Source organism: Lithobates pipiens, unplaced genomic scaffold (genome assembly GCF_037356315.1).
Source record: "Lithobates pipiens isolate NorthernLeopardFrog02 unplaced genomic scaffold, aLitPip1_a1.2 Scaffold_8, whole genome shotgun sequence".
NCBI lineage: Eukaryota > Metazoa > Chordata > Amphibia > Anura > Ranidae > Lithobates > Lithobates pipiens.
The window spans coordinates 165,025,728-165,048,578 of NW_027507903.1; the positions used below are offsets into that span (position 1 = coordinate 165,025,728).

The window sequence follows — 22,851 nt, forward strand, 5'->3', positions numbered from 1 at the left end:
GGCCAATCGCAACGCCAGCAGCGAGGAGAGCCATGATTGGCCACAGGCAGGATGCCTGTGGCCAATCATAGCTCAGGCTGTGTAGTGCACGCCCCACACTATATAAGGCCGCCAGCGCGGCGGCCTTGTGTAGTGTGTTGGTGTCTGAAGCAGTGGGTGTTCTGTGTACCTTCAACACAGTACACACCGATCGTTTTCGGCCGATTTTCGATCTTGCTGTTGTGTAGTGGTTGTTGTCTGCGTGCCCTGACCGCAGTATACACCGCTATATTCACCTCACCTATATAGCTAGTGATCTATCTTTTATAATAGAGCTTGCAGTCAGTAGTGTTAGGAGCTAGAGTGTGCTGTCTGCGTGCTCTGTACCCAGTACATACCGCTATATCCACCTACAGAGCTCTTCTCTATTTGAGCCCCCTTTCCATCTGCAGGAGTTATTGGAAGTTGTGTGTGCCTCCAGCACAGCACAGTATGCATCTGTATATACCCCATTTATCTCTGGTGTTCTATAATAAAGGCATCTGCAGGAGTTAGTGCGTGTTCTGTGTACCTTCAACACAGTACACACCGATCGTTTTCAGACGATTTTCGATCTTGCTGTTGTGTAGTGGTTGTTGTCTGCGTGCCCTGACCGCAGTATACACCGCTATATTCACCTCACCTATATAGCTAGTGATCTCTTTTATAATAGAGCTTGCAGTCAGTAGTGTTAGGAGCTAGTGCGTGCTGGCTGCGTGCTCTGTACCCAGTACATACCGCTATATCCACCTACATAGCTCTTCTCTATTTGAGCCCACTTGCCATCTGCAGGAGTTATTGGAAGTTGTGTGTGCCTCCAGCACAGCACAGTATACATCTGTATATACCCCTTTATCTCTGGTGTTCTATAATAAAGGCATCTGCAGGAGTTAGTGGGTGTCGTGTGCCTCTAGCACAATATACACTACCCAACTGCTTTTTTACCCAACTCCCTTCAGGCCATTACCATGTCTGGAAGGCCAGCAAGGAGAGGCAGACAGGCGCCAGCCGATAAAAGAGGGCAAGCAGGCTCTATGTCTAGAGACAACAGTGCTGGTCGTGGACGCGGTGCATTGTCATCAGCACGTGGCCATGGGACACGCTTGTCCTTCTTTTCGGCAGCTGGACATGTTGAGCCGCAACATGCCAACGACTTGGTAGAGTGGATGACCAAGCCCTCTTCATCCTCCTCATCCTCTCTCACCCAGTCTCAGGGTACTAGCAAAGCAGCTGCCAACGCATCGTCTTCCCTCCTCTCAATGTCATCATCAGTGACTCCTTCCCTAGACCCACCACGTCCTCCTGAGGAGTCTCCTGAACTCTTTGAGCACAGTGTTGGGTACATGCTCCAGGAGGATGCCCAGTGTTTTGTAGCCTCTGATGATGACACTCAGCTAGAGGAAGGCAGTAGCGTGAATGCAGAGAGAGGGGATGCTCAAGAAGGACAGCAATCTGGCAGTCATGTTCCACAAGCTGCAGCATACTGCCAGGTTTGCTACAGCGATGAAGAGGGAGAGGATGATGAGGGCATTGACTCCACGTGGGTGCCTGGTAGGAGAGAGGAGGAGGAGGAGGAGGAGGCACATGTCCAATGAGGCAGGATGCCCTCCGGGGGCCAGCTTAGGGGCAGCACGCTGACTGAATCACACCGCAGAGCTCTGCCTGTGCAGGGCGCTGCCTCTGCACGTTATGCTAAAAGTTCTTTGGTGTGGGCCTTTTTTGAGACGAGTGCATCAGATCGCACCGCTGCTATTTGCAACATATGTCTCAAGCGTATCTCGCGTGGCCAAAACATCAGCCGCTTGGGCACCACATGCTTGACCAGACATATGTTGACCTGCCATGCAGCTCGTTGGCAAGTGTACCTCAAAGACCCACACCAAAGAACAAAGCGGCCCTCTCCTTGCTCCTCATCAGCTGGCATCTCCAACCCCACTAGACCTTCAGTCCTCTCTGAAACCTGCTCTGAGAGGAATGAAGGTGTAGAATTAGGTGTGTCACAGCCAAGTGCTTCCGGGCACTCTGCTAGCAGTACACCCACGTCCGATTATAGCAGGCAAATGTCCCTGGCCCAGCTGCTGGACCGGCGAAAGAAGTTCACTCCCAGCCATCCACATGCCCAGCGGTTGAATGCTAGCTTGGCTAAATTGCTAGCACTTCAACTGCTGCCTTTTCAGTTGGTAGACTCGGCCCCCTTCCGTGAGTTTGTACAATGTGCGTGTCACGATCTGGAGTCAGGCTCAGAGGCCAGTAGCTATAGCAGCAGAGCAGATATTCACACAGGTCACCCTGGCTGATGACACGGGTTCACCTGAGGTGCGGAGTCTAAGTACTAACCGGTTTTCACCAGAGCTCCAGATGGTAGAGATGGATTTAGCTGCGTGTTAGTACCAGGTCGCGGTCCTCAGGATCGCCCCACCAGGAGGTGAGCAAGCCGGGGTTCAGTAGCGGATGAGCAGGTAAGGATCAAACAGAAGCGTGGTCAGAAAGCAAGCCAAAAGGTCGGTAACGAGTTGTTGCAGATTGGGATCAGGCAGAAGCGTAGTCGTGGAACAAGCCAAGGGTCGATAACGAGCAGTAGCAAATATAAGCGGCAGCAGAGAAGACGGGAGCGAAATACAGGCTGGAGATGGCACAATATTTTGGCAAGGAGGAAGTGCAGAGACATGGCTTATATCAGGAAGTTCATGGGAGGAGCAAAGAGTTCAAGGTTCAGCTGAAATCAAGGTACAAGGCAGGGTTGTCAAAAGGATCTGACAAGGAACTGTCCAGCATCTCAGATAGCTCAGAGAGAAGATTCATTGCCAGACACAGCTGAGGTCCCAGGTTCAAGTCCAGGTCCTGACAGTGTGGTTCCTCAGTGGCAGGTCCCCAAACACCACTTTTTCTCACGGAAGGCGATTCCGGCTCTCTACCGGCATGTGGAAGGCAATGTCCTTGCCTCGCTGGACAGGGCGGTCAGTGGTAAGGTGCATATTACCGCTGACTCATGGTCCAGCAGGCATGGACAGGGACGTTACCTGTCTTTCACGGCCCATTGGGTCACTCTTCTGGCAGGATGCAGGACAAGGTGCAGTAGTGTTGGAGGTTGTTCCGCCACCATGCCTCCAAAATGCTACTATTGGTTGTGACACACCTCTCTCCTCCACCCCCTCCTCTTCTTCTTCCTCCATGGCCTCTTCCAGTGCTCTGTCCTCAGAACCAGCGGTGCTCCGTAGGCGTTCCAGGGGCTACGCAAGTACGCAGGCAAAACGATGCCATGCCGTGCTTGCGCTGGTTTGTTTTGGGGACAGGAGCCACACTGGGGCGGATGTTTTGTCAGCTCTGCAGGGGCAGGCCGAGAGGTGGTTGACGCCACGCCAGCTTAAGCCAGGAATGGTGGTTTGCGACAATGTACCAACCTCCTCTCCGCCCTCCGACAGGGACAACTGACCCATGTGCCCTGTGTAGCTCACGTCCTTAACCTGATGGTGCAGCGGTTCTTGGGCAGGTACCCCGGCTTACAGGATGTCCTGAAGCAGGCCAGGAAAGTCTGTGTGCATTTCCGCCGATCATTTAATGCCTGTGCTCGGCTGACTGAGCTCCAAAAGGAGTTGAACCTGCCCAAGAACCGCCTTATATGTGACATGCCCACCAGGTGTAACTCAACGTTGGCCATGCTGCAGCGGCTGCACACGCAGCAGAGGGCCATCAATGAGTACCTGTGCGACTACGGCACCAGGACAGGGTCAGGGGAGCTCGGATTTTTCTCACCACGCCAGTGGGGCATGATCAGGGATGCATGCACTGTCCTGTCACCGTTTGAGGAGGCCATAAAGATGGTGAGCAGTGACAGTGCATGCATCAGTGACACTGTACCGCAGAACAGAGGCAGGAAGAGGAGGACTTCCTTGCCTCTCAAGGCCCCCTTTATCCAGACAGTGTTCCTGCTGTGCCACTCATCACACAGGAAGAGGATGAGGAGGAGGAAGAGGAGGAGGAGGATGATTGTGTCAGCATGGAGGTGGAGGCTGGCACTCAGCATCAGCAGCAGCAGTCTTGTAGGGATGATTTACAGTCCCAAGAAACACGTGGACTTGTACGTGGATGGGAGGAGGTAGCTGCGGATCATGTTGTCCTTAGTGACCCAGAGGACTCCGGACTGAATGCCTCAGCTAACCTACGCTGCATGGCCTCCCTGATCCTGCAAAGCCTGCGGAAGGATCCTCATTAGGGATGAGCTTCGTGTTCGAGTCGAACGTACGTTCGACTCGAACATTGGCTGTTCGTCCGTTCGGCGAAGTCCGAACATTTTGGTCCGTTCGCATAAAATTCGTGTGGCGCTCACGGCCCACAATGCACTGCGATGGCGCAATGCATTGCTGGCTCATGATTGGCCAAGCATGCACTGTGACCCCGCATGCTTGGCCAATCGCAGCGCCAGCAGCGAGGAGAGCCATGATTGGCCACAGGCAGGATGCCTGTGGCCAATCATAGCTCAGGCTGTGTAGTGCACGCCCCACACTATATAAGGCCGCCATCGCGGCGGCCTCGTGTAGTGTGTTGGCGTCTGAAGCAGTGGGTGTTCTGTGTACCTTCAACACAGTACACACCAATCGTTTTCGGCCGATTTTCTATCTTGCTGTTGTGTAGTGGTTATTGTCTGCGTGCCCTGACCGCAGTATAGACCGCTATATTCACCTCACCTATATAGCTAGTGATCTATCTTTTATAATAGAGCTTGCAGTCAGTAGTGTTAGGAGATAGTGCGTGCTGTCTGCGTGCTCTGTACCCAGTACATACCGCTATATCCACCTACATAGCTGTTCTCTATTTGAGCCCACTTGCCATCTGCAGGAGTTATTGGAAGTTGTGTGTGCCTCCAGCACAGCACAGTATACATCTGTATATACCCCTTTATCTCTGGTGTTCTCTGGTTATTGTCTGCGTGCCCTGACTGCAGTATACACCGCTATATTCACCTCCCCTATATAGCTAGTAGTAGTGATCTATCTTTTATAATAGAGCTTGCAGTCAGTAGTGTTAGGAGATAGTGCGTGCTGTCTATGTGCTCTGTACCCAGTACATACCGCTATATCCACCTACATAGCTGTTCTCTATTTGAGCCCACTTGCCATCTGCAGGAGTTATTGGAAGTTGTGTGTGCCTCCAGCACAGCACAGTATACATCTGTATATACCCCTTTATCTCTGGTGTTCTATAATAAAGGCATCTGCAGGAGTTAGTGGGTGTTGTGTGCCTCCAGCACAATATACACTACCCAACTGCTGTTTTACCCAACTCCCTTCAGGCCATTACCATGTCTGGAAGGCCAGCAAGGAGAGGCAGACAGGCGCGAGCCGATAAAAGAGGGCAAGCAGGTTCTGTGTCTAGAGACAACAGTGCTGGTCGTGGACGTGGTGCATTGTCATCAGCACGTGACCATGGGACACGCTTGTCCTTCTTTTCGGCAGCTGGACATGTTGAACCGCAACATGCCAACGACTTGGTAGAGTGGATGACCAAGCCCTCTTCATCCTCCTCATCCTCTCTCACCCAGTCTCAGGGTAGTAGCAAAGCAGCTGCCAACGCATCGTCTTCCCTCCTCTCAATGTCATCATCAGTGACTCCTTCCCTAGACCCACCACGTCCTCCTGAGGAGTCTCCTGAACTCTTTGAGCACAGTGTTGGGTGCATGCTCCAGGAGGATGCCCAGTGTTTGGTGGGCTCTGATGATGACACTCAGCTAGAGGAAGGCAGTAGCGTGAGCGCAGAGAGAGGGGATGCTCAAGAAGGACAGCAATCTGGCAGTCATGTTCCACAAGCTGCAGCATACTGCCAGGTTTGCTACAGCGATGAAGAGGGAGGGGATGATGAGGGCACTGACTCCACGTGGGTGCCTGGAAGGAGGGAGAAGTAGGAGGAGGAGGAGGCACATGTCCAACGAGGCAGGATGCCCTCCGGGGGCCAGCTTAGGGTCAGCACACCGACTGAATCACACCGCAGAGCTCCGCCTGTGCAGAGTGCTGCCTCTGCGCGTTATTTTAAAAGTTCTTTGGTGTGGGCCTTTTTTGAGACGAGTGCATCAGATCGCACCGCTGCTATTTGCAACATATGTCTCAAGCGTATCTCATGTGGCCAAAACATCAGCCGCTTGTGCACCACATGCTTGACCAGACATATGTTGACCTGCCATGCAGCTCGTTGGCAAGCATACCTCAAAGACCCACACCAAAGAACAAAGCGGACCTCTTCTTGCTCCTCATCAGCTGGCATCTCCAACCCCACTAGACCTTCAGTCCTCTCTGAAACCTGCTCTGAGAGGAATCAAGGTGTAGAATTAGGTGTGTCACAGCCAAGTGCTTCCGGGAACTCTGCTAGCGGTACACCCACGTCCGATTATAGCAGGCAAATGTCCCTGCCCCAGCTGCTGGACCAGCGAAAGAAGTTCACTCCCAGCCATCCACATGCCCAGCGGTTGAATGCTAGCTTGGCTAAATTGCTAGCACTTCAACTGCTGCCTTTTCAGTTGGTAGACTCGGCCCCCTTCCGTGAGTTTGTACAATGTGCGGTTCCTCAGTGGCAGGTCCCCAAACGCCACTTTTTCTCACGGAAGGCGATTCCGGCTCTCTACCGGCATGTGGAAGGCAATGTCCTTGCCTCGCTGGACAGGGCGGTCAGCGGTAAGGTGCATATTACCGCTGACTCATGGTCCAGCAGGCATGGACAGGGACGTTACCTGTCTTTCACGGCCCATTGGGTCACTCTTCTGGCAGCTGGGAAGGATCCAGGACAAGGTGCAGTAGTGTTGGAGGTTGTTCCGCCACCATGCCTCCAAAATGCTACTATTGGTTGTGACACACCTCTCTCCTCCACCCCCTCCTCTTCTTCTTCCTCCATGGCCTCTTCCAGTGCTCTGTCCTCAGAACCAGCGGTGCTCCGTAGGCGTTCCAGGGGCTACGCAAGTACGCAGGCAAAACGATGCCATGCCGTGCTTGCGCTGGTTTGTTTTGGGGACAGGAGCCACACTGGGGCGGATGTTTTGTCAGCTCTGCAGGGGCAGGCCGAGAGGTGGTTGACGCCACGCCAGCTTAAGCCAGGAATGGTGGTTTGCGACAATGGCACCAACCTCCTCTCCGCCCTCCGACAGGGACAACTGACCCATGTGCCCTGTGTAGCTCACGTCCTTAACCTGGTGGTGCAGCGGTTCTTGGGCAGGTACCCCGGCTTACAGGATGTCCTGAAGCAAGCCAGGAAAGTCTGTGTGCATTTCCGCTGATCATTTAATGCCTGTGCTCGGCTGGCTGAGCTCCAAAAGGAGTTGAACCTGCCCAAGAACCGCCTTATATGTGACATGCCCACCAGATGGAACTCAACATTGGCCATGCTGGAGCGGCTGCACACGCAGCAGAGGGCCATCAATGAGTACCTGTGCGACTACGGCACCAGGACAGGGTCAGGGGAGCTTGGTTTTTTCTCACCACGCCAGTGGGGCATGATCAGGGATGCATGCACTGTCCTGTCACCGTTTGAGGAGGCCACAAGGATGGTGAGCAGTGACAGTGCATGCATCAGTGACACTGTACCTCTTGTCCACCTCTTGGAGCATACGCTGCGTGGAATAATGGACAGGGCACTTGAGGCAGAACAGAGGCAGGAAGAGGAGGACTTCCTTGCCTCTCGAAGCCCCCTTTATCCAGACAGTGTTCCTGCTGTGCCACCCATCACACAGGAAGAGGATGAGGAGGAGGAAGAGGAGGAGGAGGATGATTGTGTCAGCATGGAGGTGGAGGCTGGCACTCAGCATCAGCATCAGCAGCAGCAGCAGCAGTCTTGTAGGGATGATTTACAGTCCCAAGAAACACGTGGACTTGTACGGGGCTGGGAGGAGGTAGCTGCGGATCATGTTGTCCTTAGTGACCCAGAGGACTCCGGAACGAATGCCTCAGCTAACCTACGCTGCATGGCCTCCCTGATCCTGCAAAGCCTGCAGAAGGATCCTTGTATTCTTCGGATCAAGGAGAGGGCCCATTACTGGCTGGCCACTCTCCTTGATCCACGGTACAAGGGTAAGGTTGCCGACCTTATCTTGCCATCACAGAGGGAGCAGAGGATGAGACATCTCCGGGAGGCCTTGCAGAAAGGTCTGTGCAACGCGTTCCCAGAGACTGGTAGGTTACAAACTCCTGGTCCTGGACAACGTGTTGCTGAGGCATCGGTCAGAAGGAGCGGTGGAGAAGGTGGCCGTCTGACTGATGCTTTCAGACAATTTTTTAGTCCGCAGCCCCAATGTATGATCCAGCACCCATCGCCATCGCCAGCGTCTGATTTACATGGTGCAGGAATACCTAGGGGCAAGGTCAGACTTGGACACCTTTCCCACCGAAAATCCTCTGGCTTACTGGGTCTTGAGGATGGATCACTGGCCAGAGCTTGCACAGTATGCAATTGAGCTACTGGCCTGTCCTGCATCCAGCGTTCTTTCGAAACGCACCTTCAGTGCTGCTGGTGGCTTTGTTACCGATCACAGGGTGCGCCTGTCCACCGAATCAGTTGATCGACTGACCTTCATCAAGATGAATCAGTCTTGGATCACCCACAGCTACCAAGCACCTGAAGCTGATGTAACCGAATAATTTTTTTTGAAATACCACATCCCTTCAAGACTGCCTATGCTGATGCTGAGTGACTGTCCTGTTATGTTGATTGTCTATCCTCTTCCTCCTCCGCTGATATGTTGGAAGAACATTTCTGGTTCTGGTTGATGCCATCAGCCCAATTTTTCTGCCCCTGTTTAACAGGGGCGTTTAAGTACAATTTTTGATGCAATGCTTTGCAGCAGGGCTAATTCCTGCAATCAAACAAAAGTATATGGGAGAGGTTGCAGTGTGGTGGCACCAGCACCAGTGCCTAAGGCCCAATTTTTCTGCCCCTGTTTAACAGGGCGTTTAATTACAATTTTTGATGCAATGCTTTGCAGCAGGGCTAATTCCTGCAATAAAACTAGAGTATATGGCAGAGGTTGCAGTGTGGTGGCACCAGCACCAGTGCCTAAGGCCCAATTTTTCTGCCCCTGTTTAACAGGGGCGTTTAAGTACAATTTTTGATGCAATGCTTTGCAGCAGGGCTAATTCCTGCAATAAAACTAGAGTATATGGCAGAGGTTGCAGTGTGGTGGCACCAGCACCAGTGCCTAAGGCCCAATTTTTCTGCCCCAGTTTAACAGGGACATGTAATTACAATTCTTGATATAATATTTCACAGGAGGGCCCCTTCCTGTGCCCACCCAGAGTAACGGTGAGGACTTATAGTGTTGTGGCACCAGCACCACAACCACCAAAGGTCAATTTTTCTACCACTGTTCAACAATGGCATGTAATTACAATTCTTGATATAATCGTTCACAGCAGGGCGCTCCAGCGCCCACCAAGAGTCACTTTGAGGGCTTACAATGTTGTGGCAAAACCAACACCTTGTTCCGCCATTTCTGCAGAGCATATAGGGCAGGCCCCTACTTTCAAACATCCAATTTACAAGCATCTCCTACTTGCAAACGGAAGGAGACAACAGCAAGTGAGATGAAAAAAGATGGACGACAAAACAAATTATACAGGGGTGATAACCCTTCCCTATGTTTTCCAAAAAGCTTAAACATAGTTTTTTTGACTGGAGCTACACTTTAAAAATGTACCAGTTGAAAATTACAAACAGATTCAACTTAACACAACAAACCTACACAGTCCCTGTCTTGTTTGCACCGCCTGTATACTGCTGTTCTGAGTATATAGGGCCTGGGGGCCACACGCATTTCCTTTTTTTAATATGGGTACAGGGTTTCCCTTAATATGCGTACAAGACCCAAATAGGCTGGTAATGGGCAGGGAGGGCTACTAATGCCATTTTTCTCAATGATTTTCAACCATATTGCAGGAACCAGATATAACATTAAAACAGCAAGCAGTTTTAAATGGTGTTATTTCCGTTTAATGTCATTTTGTGCAGGGACTGTTCTAAACACGGGAAACATATGGCACTTCACAGGCATACTACAGACACCCCCCAGGCACCATATTTAAAGGAATATTTCACTTTTTTTTTTCACTTTAATCGTCATTAAAATCAGTGCTCCCGCCAAAACGGCCATTTTTAAAAACATTTTAGGCATTGACCCATGTCCCCTGGGGCAGGAGCCAGGTCCCCAAACCCTTTTTAGGACAGTATTTTGCATATTAGCCATTAAAATTAGCACTTTTAATTTCAAACGTTCGAGTCCCATAGACTTCAATGGGGTTCTAACGTTCGTTCGAATTTGGGGTCCGTTCGAAAGTTCTGGTGCGAACCGAACCGGGGGGTGTTCGGCTCATCCCTAATCCTCATATTCTTCGGATCAAGGAGAGGGACCATTACTGGCTGGCCACTCTCCTTGATCCACGGTACAAGGGTAAGGTTGCCGACCTTATCTTGCCATCGCAGAGGGAGCAGAGGATGAGACATCTCCGGGAGGCCTTGCAGAAAGGTCTGTGCAACGCGTTCCCAGAGACTGGGAGGTTACAAACTCCTGGTCCTGGACAACGTGTTGCTGAGGCATCGGTCAGAAGGAGCGGTGGAGAAGGTGGCCGTCTGACTGATGCTTTCACACAATTTTTTAGTCCGCAGCCCCAAGGTATGATCGGTTCCAGCAACCATCGCCAGCGTCTGATTTACATGGTGCAGGAATACCTAGGGGCAAGGTCAGACTTGGACACCTTTCCCACCGAAAATCCTCTGGCTTACTGGGTCTTGAGGATGGATCACTGGCCAGAGCTTGCACAGTATGCAATTGAGCTACTGGACTGTCCTGCATCCAGCGTTCTTTCGGAACGCACCTTCAGTGCTGCTGGTGGCTTTGTTACCGATCACAGGGTGCGGCTGTCTACCGAATCAGTTGATCGACTGACCTTCATCAAGATGAATCAGTCTTGGATCACCCACAGCTATCAAGCACCTGAAGCTGATGTAACCGAATAATTTTTTTTGAAATATCACATCCCTTCAAGACTGCCTATGTTGATGCTGAGTGACTGTCCTGTTATGTTAATTGTCTATCCTCTTCCTCCTCCGATGATATGTTGGAAGAACATTTCTGTTTCTGGGTGATGCCCTCAGCCCAATTTTCCTGCTCCTGTTTAACAGGGGTGTATAATTACAATTTTTGATGCAATGCTTTGCAGCAGGGCTAATTCCTGCAATAAAACTAGAGTACATGGGAGAGGTTGCAGTGTCGTGGCACCAGCACCAGTGCCTAAGGCCCAATTTTTCTGCCCCTGTTTAACAGGGGCGTTTAAGTACAATTTTTGATGCAATGCTTTGCAGCAGGGCTAATTCCTGCAATACAACTAGAGTATATGGGAGAGGTTGCAGTGTGGTGGCACCAGCACCAGTGCCTAAGGCCCAATTTTTCTGCCCCTGTTTAACAGGGGCGTTTAATTACAATTTTTGATGCAATGCTTTGCAGCAGGGCTAATTCCTGCAATAAAACAAGAGTATATGGGAGAGGTTGCAGTGTCGTGGCACCAGCACCAGTGCCTAAGGCCCAATTTTTCTGCCCCTGTTTAACAGGGGCGTTTAATTAAAATTTTTGATGCAATGCTTTGCAGCAGGGCTAATTCCTGCAATAAAACAAGAGTATATGGGAGAGGTTGCAGTGTCGTGGCACCAGCACCAGTGCCTAAGGCCCAATTTTTCTGCCCCTGTTCAACAGGGGCGTTTAAGTACAATTTTTGATGCAATGCTTTGCAGCAGGGCTAATTCCTGCAATAAAACAAGAGTATATGGGAGAAGTTGCAGTGTCGTGGCACCAGCACCAATGCCTAAGGCCCAATTTTTCTGCCCCTGTTTAACAGGGGCGTTTAATTACAATTTTTGATGCAATGCTTTGCAGCAGGGCTAATTCCTGCAATAAAACTAGAGTATATGGGAGAGGTTGCAGTGTCATGGCACCAGCACCAAAGGCCCAATTTTTCTGCCCCTGTTTAACAGGGACATGTAATTACAATTCTTGATATAATATTTCACAGGAGGGCCCGTTCCTGTGCCCACCCAGAGTAACTGTGAGGACTTATAGTGTTGTGGCACCAGCACCACAACCACCAAAGGTCAATTTTTCTACCACTGTTCAACAATGGCATGTAATTACAATTCTTGATACAATCGTTCACAGCAGAGCGCTCCAGCGCCCAGCAAGAGTCACTTTGAGGGCTTACAATGTTGTGGCAAAACCAACACCTTGTTCCGCCATTTCTGCAGAGCATATAGGGCAGGCCCCTACTTTCAAACATCCAACTTACAAACATCTCCTACTTGCAAACGGAAGGAGACAACAGCAAGTGAGATGAAAAAAGATGGACGACAAAACAAATTATACAGGGGTGATAACCCTTCCCTATGTTTTCCAAAAAGCTTAAAAATTTTTTTTTTGACTGCAGCTACACTTTAAAAATGTACCAGTTGAAAATTACAAACAGATTTAACTTAACACAACAAACCTACACAGTCCCTGTCTTGTTTGCACCGCCTGTATACTGCTGTTCTGAGTATATAGGGCCTGGGGGCCACACGCATTTCCTTTTTTTAATATGGGTACGGGGTTCCCCTTAATATGCGTACAAGACCCAAAGGGGCTGGTAATGGGCAGGGAGGGCTACCCATGCCATTTTTCTCAATGATTTTCAACCATATTGCAGGAACCAGATATAACATTAAAACCGCAAGCAGCTTTAAATGAAGTTATTTCCGTTAAATGTCATTTTGTGCAGGGACTGTTCTAAACACGGGAAACACGTGGCACTTCACAGGCATACTACAGACACCCCCCCAGGCACCATATTTAAAGGGATATTTCACTTTTTTTTCCACTTTAATTGTCATTAAAATCAGTGCTCCCGCCAAAACGGCCGTTTTTAAAACTTTTTTTTGCATTGACCCATGTCCCCTGGGGCAGGAGCCAGGTCCCCAAACCCTTTTTAGGACAGTATCTTGCATATTAGCCGTTAAAATTAGCACTTTTAATTTCGAACGTTCGAGTCCTATAGACTTCAATGGGGTTCTAACGTTCGTACGAATTTGGGGTCCGTTCGAAAGTTCTGGTGCGAACCGAACCGGGGGGGTGTTCGGCTCATCCCTACTCATAAGTGAGGTCCTCCAGTCCCCATATTAATTTAGTTGCCCTTCTCAGGACTTTGTCCAGCTCCAGCACATCCCTTCTGAGGATTGGTGACCTGGATGGAATACTCCAGATTCGGCCGAACCAGAGTTTTCTAAAGTGTCATAATAATCGTTTTATCCCTGGAGTAAATTCCCTTTTTAGCCAGTTCCCGACCAGCGCACGCCTATGTACGTCGGCAGAATGGCACGGGCAGGCATATTGGCGTACAGGTACGTCCAATCTTTAATGCCGCCCTGCCATCGCGAGCGCGCCTCCAGCGGGGCGCTCGTGTGCTGGTGGGGACCCCCGTGAGTCTGGCCGTGGGTCCCGCGGACTCGATCGCCGCGGGCATACCCGCGACCGTCTCACGGGGCGGCTGAACGGAGAGATGCTGTTGTAAACAGTCAGGAAGGGTAGAGGGGCATGTGCCAGGGAGGCCGATCCAGTGTTTTGGTGAGATCAGGGTGTATGAGGTGGCTTTTGGTTGTTTCGATAGTAGTTCTTTATATGTCATTATCATTATCTTGCAGCCAGGGGTAGATTCTAAGATTAGGAATCAAATATTCATACACCTGCAGAGGTAGGTCCTCCTGGTGTGATTCAGAGTGAGGGTCAAGCTGCATATTAAATGTTTCCCAAGCTGATAGGGTTGCTGCTATTGATGGAAAGTTTGGGCATATTATTTGATTATTTGTCAGTTTGACTATTAGTAGGGAAGGTAAGTCCCTATTGTTCAGTGTGGATTTCTCAATTTGTACCCAGAGTTTCTCGGACTCTGGTTCAAACCAAGCTTTCATTTGGTCCAATAATGCTGTCATGTAATAGTTAGGAAGTACAGGGAAGCCGATTCCCCTTTATGTCCGTGTCTCTGAATAACTGAGAATGATATTCTAGCCTTTTTACCTTTCCAAATAAATTGTCTGAAGAGTTTATTGGTCAGGTTAAAGAAGGTCTCAGGTATACTGATTGGAATAGTTCTAAAAAAGTAGATGATTTAGGGCAAGAGAAGCATTTTCAATGCCGCTATTCTGCTATTCTTCCTAGCCAGGAGAGTTCCTAAGTGGAAATATGGTGCAGGTTCTCTTTTATAGTTTCCAATAGAGCTGGAATTTTTTTTTCATATATGGAGGATGTAGGAGTTGTTATTTTAATGCCCAAATATGGGATGGATTTATACATCCATTGAAATGGGAATTTTTGTTTTAGTTGAGTTATTTGAAGTTTAGAAACATTTACAGGAAGAATACAGGATTTAGTAATATTAAGTTTGTACTACAATATTGCGCTATAATCTTGCAATAAAGAATGCACTTTAGTCAGGAAAGAAGCTGGATTAGTGAGTGTGAGAATCACAACGTCCACAAATCCAGATATTGTGCTATCATTTCTAATGGCCTCTGCCAGGGGTTCCATCATCAGGGTGAATATGATCGGTGATCAGTGAGATTGCTGAGAGTATGGGTCCATGGAGGCAAAACTTCTGAAGAGTTGCGGTAAAGTAACTCCGGTGTACTCTATCAAAAGTTTTTTCATCATCCAAAGCCAAGATTACAGTGGATGTTTTGCTTTGTTCTGCTATTTTGAGGATATTAAATAATCTCCTGGTTCCGTCGGGTGCTTGTCTTCCCTTGACAAATCCCACCTGGTCAGCTTTCACTAGTGATGGAGTTACTTTAGCTAATCTATTGGCCAAAAGTTTTGCATACATTTTTAGGTCTGTATTCAACAGAGAGATGGGTCTAAAATTTTGTGGGTTGTCCAGCTTCTTCCCTGGCTTTGGCAGGGTAATAATAGCAACCTGTTTCTTCAGGTAAGTTGGCTGTCAATACAAAGCTGTTGAAAAACACTCCCAAATGAGGGACTAACGTTTGAGAAAAGACTTTATAATATGCTGACGTGAAACCATCAGTACCAGGAGCTTTGTTTGTTGGTAGGGCCTGAATAGTATCTGATATTTCTTTGTCTGAATTTTGGGCATTAAGTGAGTCCAAGTTTTCTGTAGTCAGGGTGGGTAAAGTCACTGAGTCAAGAAAAGAGTTAATAGTCTGGGTTGATGGTTGAGGTGTTTCATTGTCTAGTTTAAGATTGTATAGATCTCTATAGTATTTCATGAAGGCATTGGCTATGAAGGTAGGGTGATGTTCTAAAATTCCGCTGTGGGGATTCCTAATACTGTTCAGTTTGGAGTCTTGTTGTCTTCTTTTAATGTCATTTGCTAATAATTTACCTACTTTGTTTCCCTGAACCTAGCTTTTGTTTGTTTCAAGTCGTTTTGATGAGCTGAGATGGGTGCTGAACTGATTGTTTGCCTACACTCATACAGGTCAGATTCTGTTTGGGGAGACAAATTATATTTATGTTGTTGTTCTAAGGTTTTGAGATTTGTTAATAAATTGTTCAACAGCTTTGCCCTTTTTCTTTTTTTAGCTAGCAACCACCTGAATGAGTAGGCCCTTGCTATAGGTTTTATGGGCACACCATAAAGATGCAATATTAGTGTCATCAGTGTTGTTAATTGTAAAACAAATTATGTAAGTTGATGGTTATGTCCAGTTGAGTGCTTTGGATTAGACAGCAGGTCAGTGTTGTTTCTCCATAAATAAGACGGAATGGTGGAGTTTTGTTCTTTCAAGACTATGGGTACTGGAGCATGGTCTGACCATGTGATAGAGTGAATTGTGATTGATAGTGTCTTCTGTAGCAGGTTGAGATTGGATAAGATAAGGTCTATCCTTGAATATGCCTGGTGAGGAGATGAATAATAGGTATAGTCCCGCTCAGATGAATGTAAACATCTCCACTTCTCCAGTTGTCATAGAGATCAGTATCATTTAGGAAAGAGTTTATGCCCGTGTGAGTGGCTTGGATTAGAGCAGTCCAGGTTTTTGTTGACCACACTATTAAAGTCTCTGCATATGATTAGTGATCCTTTACGGATTTTGTCTATGCGTCTGTGCAAAGCTTTCATAAATGCTGTTTGACCCTTGTTAGTGGCATTAATAAATACCTGCCATTTTGGTCACAGACAATATCATGTAGTTGGAAGGCGATGGAGTGTTTGATAACTATTAATACCCCCCTTTTTTAACTGGAACAGTAGCATTAAAGATGTGTGGGAAAGCTTTGTGTGAACAAGAGGTTGTTTATTAGTCATGAAGTGTGTTTCTTGTTTCTTGTGTGCAGAGCACTACTCCCTTCAGTTTGTCAATCTCTCTCCACGTGGAGCTTCTCTTAAATGGGCTGTTCAGGCCAAGTACATTTAAGGAGACAATTGATAGTGTCATGAGTCCTTCTTTAATAGGTTGTCAATGGTTGCTGTAAAGTTATTAAGAAATAGGTGCAATGATACTTTTTTACCTGTAGGTGATGCTGTTAGACCAGAGATGGGTGACAAGATCAGCTTTGTGTAGATGGATTTATCAGTCCTAGGTATTCAGAATAAGGTAAGGATGAGATGTTCTTTGTGATCCATGGGTATAGTGAAAACATGAAAAATAAACAAAATTAGGAACAAAAACATGAACATAAAAAAGTGAGCGAGTTCACATTGTGAGAAACTTTTCGCAAAGGATTAGAGGGGGTTTTAGCTCCCAGTAACCTGAAACAGACATCCTGATAGAAATGTGGCCATTGCACCAGATATACAAGTATCTGGAAGGTTGTATTGTTGTGAACTTATGCAGATTGCCATTCCGGAGCCATCCTGAGTGGGGAGGATTTTGAGGGGAGATTGTCATTCTTCTCAGGAAGCAGGTTCCATCTCCTTGCAAGGTCCAACCCATCTTCGAGTGTCTTTATGACATTAGTGCTGGTCTCTCTTGTGATGAGGATTTTAGGGGGGAAACTCCATGTGTATGGAATTTTATGATTCTGGAGCAGTTGGTAAGTGTAGCCAGACTCCTGCGTGCTGCCATGGTATGTTGAGACAGGTCTGCGAACACTGATATATCAGACTAGGGGTTAGTTGGTGTTTTGTTCTTCCTAGCAAATCGCATCGCCTCATCTTTGATGTAAAAAAAAATGGATGCGGGCAATAACATCTCTGGGGACTTTTTCTGGTAGGAACTTTGGTTTTGAAAGGCGGTGGGCTCTGTCGGAGGTATCAAGTAAAATAGACACTATAAACTGCTGGATGTAGTGCCTGAGTTCTGCTGGGTTCACAGCTTCTTCCACCTCCCACAATTTTATATTGTTCCTTCTCAACCTATCTTCTAAATCTGCGATTTTTTCTTTCATGAATTGCACGTCCAACTCTCTATCATTATGTGCATCCACCAGTTCATTATGGGCGACTGTGAATTCCCCCTCTTATCCTTAATATGGCTGACTCTGTCACATATAAAAGAGACGTTGGGGGTTATTTACTAAAGGAAAATCCACTTTGCACTGCAAGTGCACATGGAAGTAAAGTCTCTGTAGATCCGAGGGGAACATACAAGGAAAATAAAAAACAGCATTTTAGCTTGCACACGATTGGATGATAAAATTAGCAGAGCTTCCACTCATTTCAGATCTACCTTTTATATTTAAAACGACTGCATTTCCAAGTGCACTTTCAGTGCAAAGTGGATTTGCCTTTCATAAATAACCCCCATTGTTTCTTAGTTCTGTTCATCATATCTCTATGCAGGGATCCCGAGGGTGATCAACATGTCCCTCATTACAGTGTTACTTAATGGTTGTCCTGTGGTAGGGAATTCATTAAGATGCTCTACATATTTCCTAGTGCTATCTTGTGACATATTCTGATCACCAGGCTCATCTGCATATGTATGTGCTGACGATCTTTTCTGGGACAATTTTTGAGAACTATTGATTGGTGATGCTCCTGGTGTGGAACATCTGCTGCTGCCTCCATAGGATGAGCTATGCGTAGGTGAACTTGAGCCCACACAGTGACTGCCATGTTGCAGGCCGCGCTGCGGACTGGAGGCCCAGCACCATTTTGGGGCCTAGGCATGCTTTCGGCCTAATAGAAATCTGTAAGTTTCCGTGGCGTCTTGTTTTTCTTTCTTTTCCCCAGTGTGTCCAGATTGATCTCTGGGGTGCAGAGAGCCAGGTAAGTGTTCCCCATGTTGAGGATTGAGCTGGATGCTGCAAGTACACTCTGAGCTCTCTCTCTACACAGCCATTAGCTCCGGCTGCCGGTCACGCCCCCGATCATTTTCATTCTATACTAAGACATTATGGACAACCTTAATTGCAGGTTTCCCAAACATTACATTATTGGAAGCATATTTAAAAATAGTGAATATTACTTTTGAAATAACATTAACATGTTGGAGTTCAGTGTTTTTTTTTTCCAAAAAAGTAAATAAACGCACAAGAAATTTGCATTTATTTTTATTTTTTTAATTGGGAGCCCGTAAAGCATTGCACCAGCAATCAGCACATTGTAGGTGCAATGCAGGGCGGGGCTCTTAGAGACTGTAAGCTGTACCTCATACAAGCAAGCAGTTACACACTGACAAGAAGCATCAATGAACTACCTAGAGCCCTAAGTAGCACCACAAAGCAGCACCCTAAGAGAAGCCGACTGTTGGCTCTTGTACTTTGCCATTCACAAAATGATGTGAATAAATGATGTGGCCATGTGAGCAGATCCCAGCCTGCTGCCATAATGAGGACTCGGGGGGTGCAGAGGCAGCTGCAGCAGTAACATGAATACAGGTGTAACCTGTAGCATGTCATAAAAGGTGAACTTATCCTTTAAAGTCATGCATACACATCTATGAACAGGGCCAAAGTAGGTATTTTGTAGGTACATTTTTACAATATTTTATGCAATTTCAGAGCTGAATAAGTTTTCATATCTCCCTGGAAATTGTTTGATCGACTCAGTTGATTTGGTTTTACAGTTTGGATTTTCCAATATTTTTTTTTAATGTGTAGCCTTTCCCTCACAAAACCAATACTAATGCAGCACACATATATTTAGGCAGCTACCACCTTAGAAAGAGGCTTGGGTCTTTCAAAACCAATCAGAAGGGACCATCCTTTCAAAATACTAGTTGATAACTGATGTCTTTTACACCAGAGTACAAGATCTGTAATTTCAGTGCTAGCAGGCCTTCAATACCACTGTAGGTCAGTCTCCCTTCTCCACCTCTACGTTCTACAGAAGAGGTGCTGGCCCCGTCCGTCATGGATTCCAATGAGCAAAAAGAATTGTGGTTGGACACAGAAGTATTCCCCTCTATTTATGACTTTGGATATGTTTTTATGGCGTTGATTAAATAAAAGTGGTTTTACTGGATGTGCAGCACTATACAGTTCTATAGCTTCCATGAATGAAACGCACTCTATGAATGGAGGGCACAAGCAGATGAATAAAAGGTCCACCTTCTCCTTTTGTAGAGCTCTTTTCGTTAATGGAAGTTACAGTACATATACTATCAATGGAGAAGGGGGCTGAGAGGAGAGGCATAGCCATCACACTTGATAAGTGCCTATGACAGGTCAAGCTGTATCAATATCCACAGCAAAGGAGGATTTCTGCTACCAGGTTTGAAACACTTTTCATTAGTGTAAGTACTGTCCCTTGTGCTGATTTTTAAAACAAAGCGTTTTTAACTAAACTTAGAATTTAAATATTTGTTTTTCCTCATTTAGGTCTGTAAAAACTGTATGAGTCCTTTACCAGTTTGCCAGGGCAAGGCTAGTAATATATCTAAGCACATAACCTCTTTTCCCTGATTCCTACACCAACGTATTTTTAAGAACAGCTGTGTGTAGGAGTTTTATGCCTATCAATACTAGCCTGGCAATCTGAGAGAGGACCCAATTTTTAGGTTGCAATTTGAGGCATGTATTTGATAATAAAGTACCTATAGGATAATGTTAACCTAGCATTGTGCCCTCTTGCTGAGTAGATATCTCGATATCCCTACCTGGATTGTTACCCTTTGAAAAAAGAGCTCCACACATACTAATTTTATATCTAATGAAAATACCTGTCATACTGGGTCTAGCAGATCAGACTGTTGGTTGATAGTCAGAGATGCCAGCTGGCCACAAATCAGTGCATTCCGCTGTGGGGTCTTTAATTATTGACATACCTGATTTGGCATGTTACATTTATGGCTAACATCTGTTTTGGAGCCATCTGCAGCCAGGTTTTCACTATAGTGAAAGATCTAAGAGCTGACCACTCTCAGTGATCACAAAACACCAAAGCCATATATTATTTCTTGTTTTTTTTTCACACTTTGATGTCAAGGCAACAAAAAGATTGGGTTAGCAATTTTTCATTATTTTAATCCTCTACCACCTAATTGTATTATGACAAGCATTCAACTGTTTGTCACATTATGTTATTTATGAAATTCATTTACAGAGCAAGGCTACATCATTTTATATAGTACACATACCAGTCTCATCATCAATCCCTCATCCACAAAGGGATAAAATCCAGTGATACACACTCACAAAGTTAAAATAATATAGAATTTTAATTAATAAGGCAAACAGTAATGTACAACATGCCATTTAAATTCTAATCTGTCTTTTTCTATAATAAGGACAGCTGCACGTTGCTGCTCTTTGTAATGTATTTTTAAATTAAAATCACAATGTTACCTTGATTATTAAGCACATTGCATCACATGTGTATTTAATAAATTACATTTGCATGTTTATCATTTTAATGTATACAAATTTATTTTAGAATAAATTCTGAGTACTCATTAAAACAGCAGAATTTGATTTTGGAGAAATATGTTTACTCAAACCCTAAAATCTCACATAAGCTTTAACAAGTTACTGAAATTTCAAAATTATTTTTCAATGTTTTTAAATCTTCAGCTTTAATTAAATAATATCTGGTGGGATGTTTTTTTCTCAGGTATTTCCTGTTATAGGAAGACAATACTATATTCCTTTTCCACAACTGTGCTCCTATGACGTCATGGGTATGTTCTGTTGAAGACTGCAGGTGGTCATTTCAACCCACATCGTGTGTTGGGTACACACCGATCAAAAAGCAGCCTGTGAGATCCGGTGCTTGCTTGGTCCGCAGTCAACTGAGTACATTGCAGGAAGAAAAGGTTGCGGTACATCTAGGATTAAAAGCAATTCCTTTATTTCTTACAACCCCAGTAATGAGTAAGCACAGGAGTGTGAAACGCATCTACTGATCGGGGGGGGAGCTGTGTATGTCTCGATGTACCTTTTTAAAGGATATCCAATAAAGGAATTGATTTTATTCTTGGATGTGCAGCTACCTTTTCTTCCTGCAATCAACCCACATTGTGCACACCTAGTCCACTGTAGTCACTATCAGGATATCTTGAAGTCTTGAAAAATTGAGTAAAAGTGCATGCATGTATGCAGGAAGTACCTGCACAGAGGCTTTATGAGATCAGCAATACCAAGAGCTAAAAAATGAGGAAATAAAACGTGAATATAAGCATTTTATTTTGTAAAAAAGCTGCAAATGTTTATGGTGCACAGTACTTTAGACAAATAAATATCATTTAGTTAGGGCTTATAGCTACTTAAACTTTTTTTTTTCAAACTAATGTTGATATTGCCTATTAAATCGGCAAAGAACAATCTGCATTTCGTTTCTATTATTGAAAGTGATATGTTTACATAAGATGCACAGAAGGTGCAAAGAGCTGACACTCCGAACACAGCTTTGTCCCTGGTAGCTGCAAATAATTATTTAACACCAGAACATGCAGATTGAATTTAATATTTAATACGTTACAAAAATATGTTACTTTACCTAAGTAGTGACCTACTGAAAGTCAAAGATTTTTTTTTTCCTTTCCTTGTAACAAAGTGAATTTTCAGCTTCATTACAACTATGATGTAAGTTTGCCACCTAGTGGACATTGGCCTTAGTTAAGCAAAAAAGCTTTTTGCTGGGTAATGATGTCCGTTATACAATATTAATATGAAAGGTATGTGCCAATGAACTACAGTTCAAGCAGATCCATATAAATATAAAGTGCCATGTGTTTCTTATTTAGACTGGAGCAGACCTGCACAGCATAGCTTTTATATTTTGTCATCCTGAAGGAATACTTCTACTGGGAGATTCACTTTGGCCTTTAAGCTGCACTGATTAGTGAACTTAAACTATTTTGCAGACTGGTCACCTATGACATTTAGTACTTTGATCAGAAAATATTTCTTGACTCCTAATTAAAATAATTATTTAGAAAGACTTTGATAATACAAAGATCGAGCATATCACAATAGTTTCTGTGGATTAAACTATTCAAATAAATGTAATATTGCCTTGAACACTCTGGTAAATGGCTAAAGGTGAATGGATTTTCCTGAGTAAACAAACCATGTATTCACGATAAATCCAGCTGCAGGTTATTTATTAATTGGTGTAAATTTTCAATCACAAATGTATCTAGAGATCTGTGAGATATTTTTACATAGATTTGTGATAAAATAATTGCATTTGCAACATATGATCACTTCAAATGGGGGGATACCCATGCAAAGCACAAGTCTACTCTTCAATCAGTTGTGATGCTGTTGCACTATAATTTAATCATTTACGTACAAAGAACAATTTCATCGAACTAACACTCACAGGTCAATCTACTGGGTTGGAATATTCTAGAGTATTTCCTACTTTTTTAAGCTGAGATACACCGGTTCTATGGAGAGTTTATTCAATCAAGTCATTGGGGTAGATTTACTAAAAC

At 45.7% G+C, this 22,851-nt stretch overlaps 1 protein-coding gene across 1 annotated transcript in view; it reads left to right on the forward strand.

The window, feature by feature from the left end:
• The window catches only part of SEMA3E (semaphorin 3E), a 234,121-nt gene that overhangs the window by 164,460 nt on the left and 46,810 nt on the right, over nt 1-22,851 (forward strand). The gene's annotated exons all lie outside the window — the stretch shown is intronic.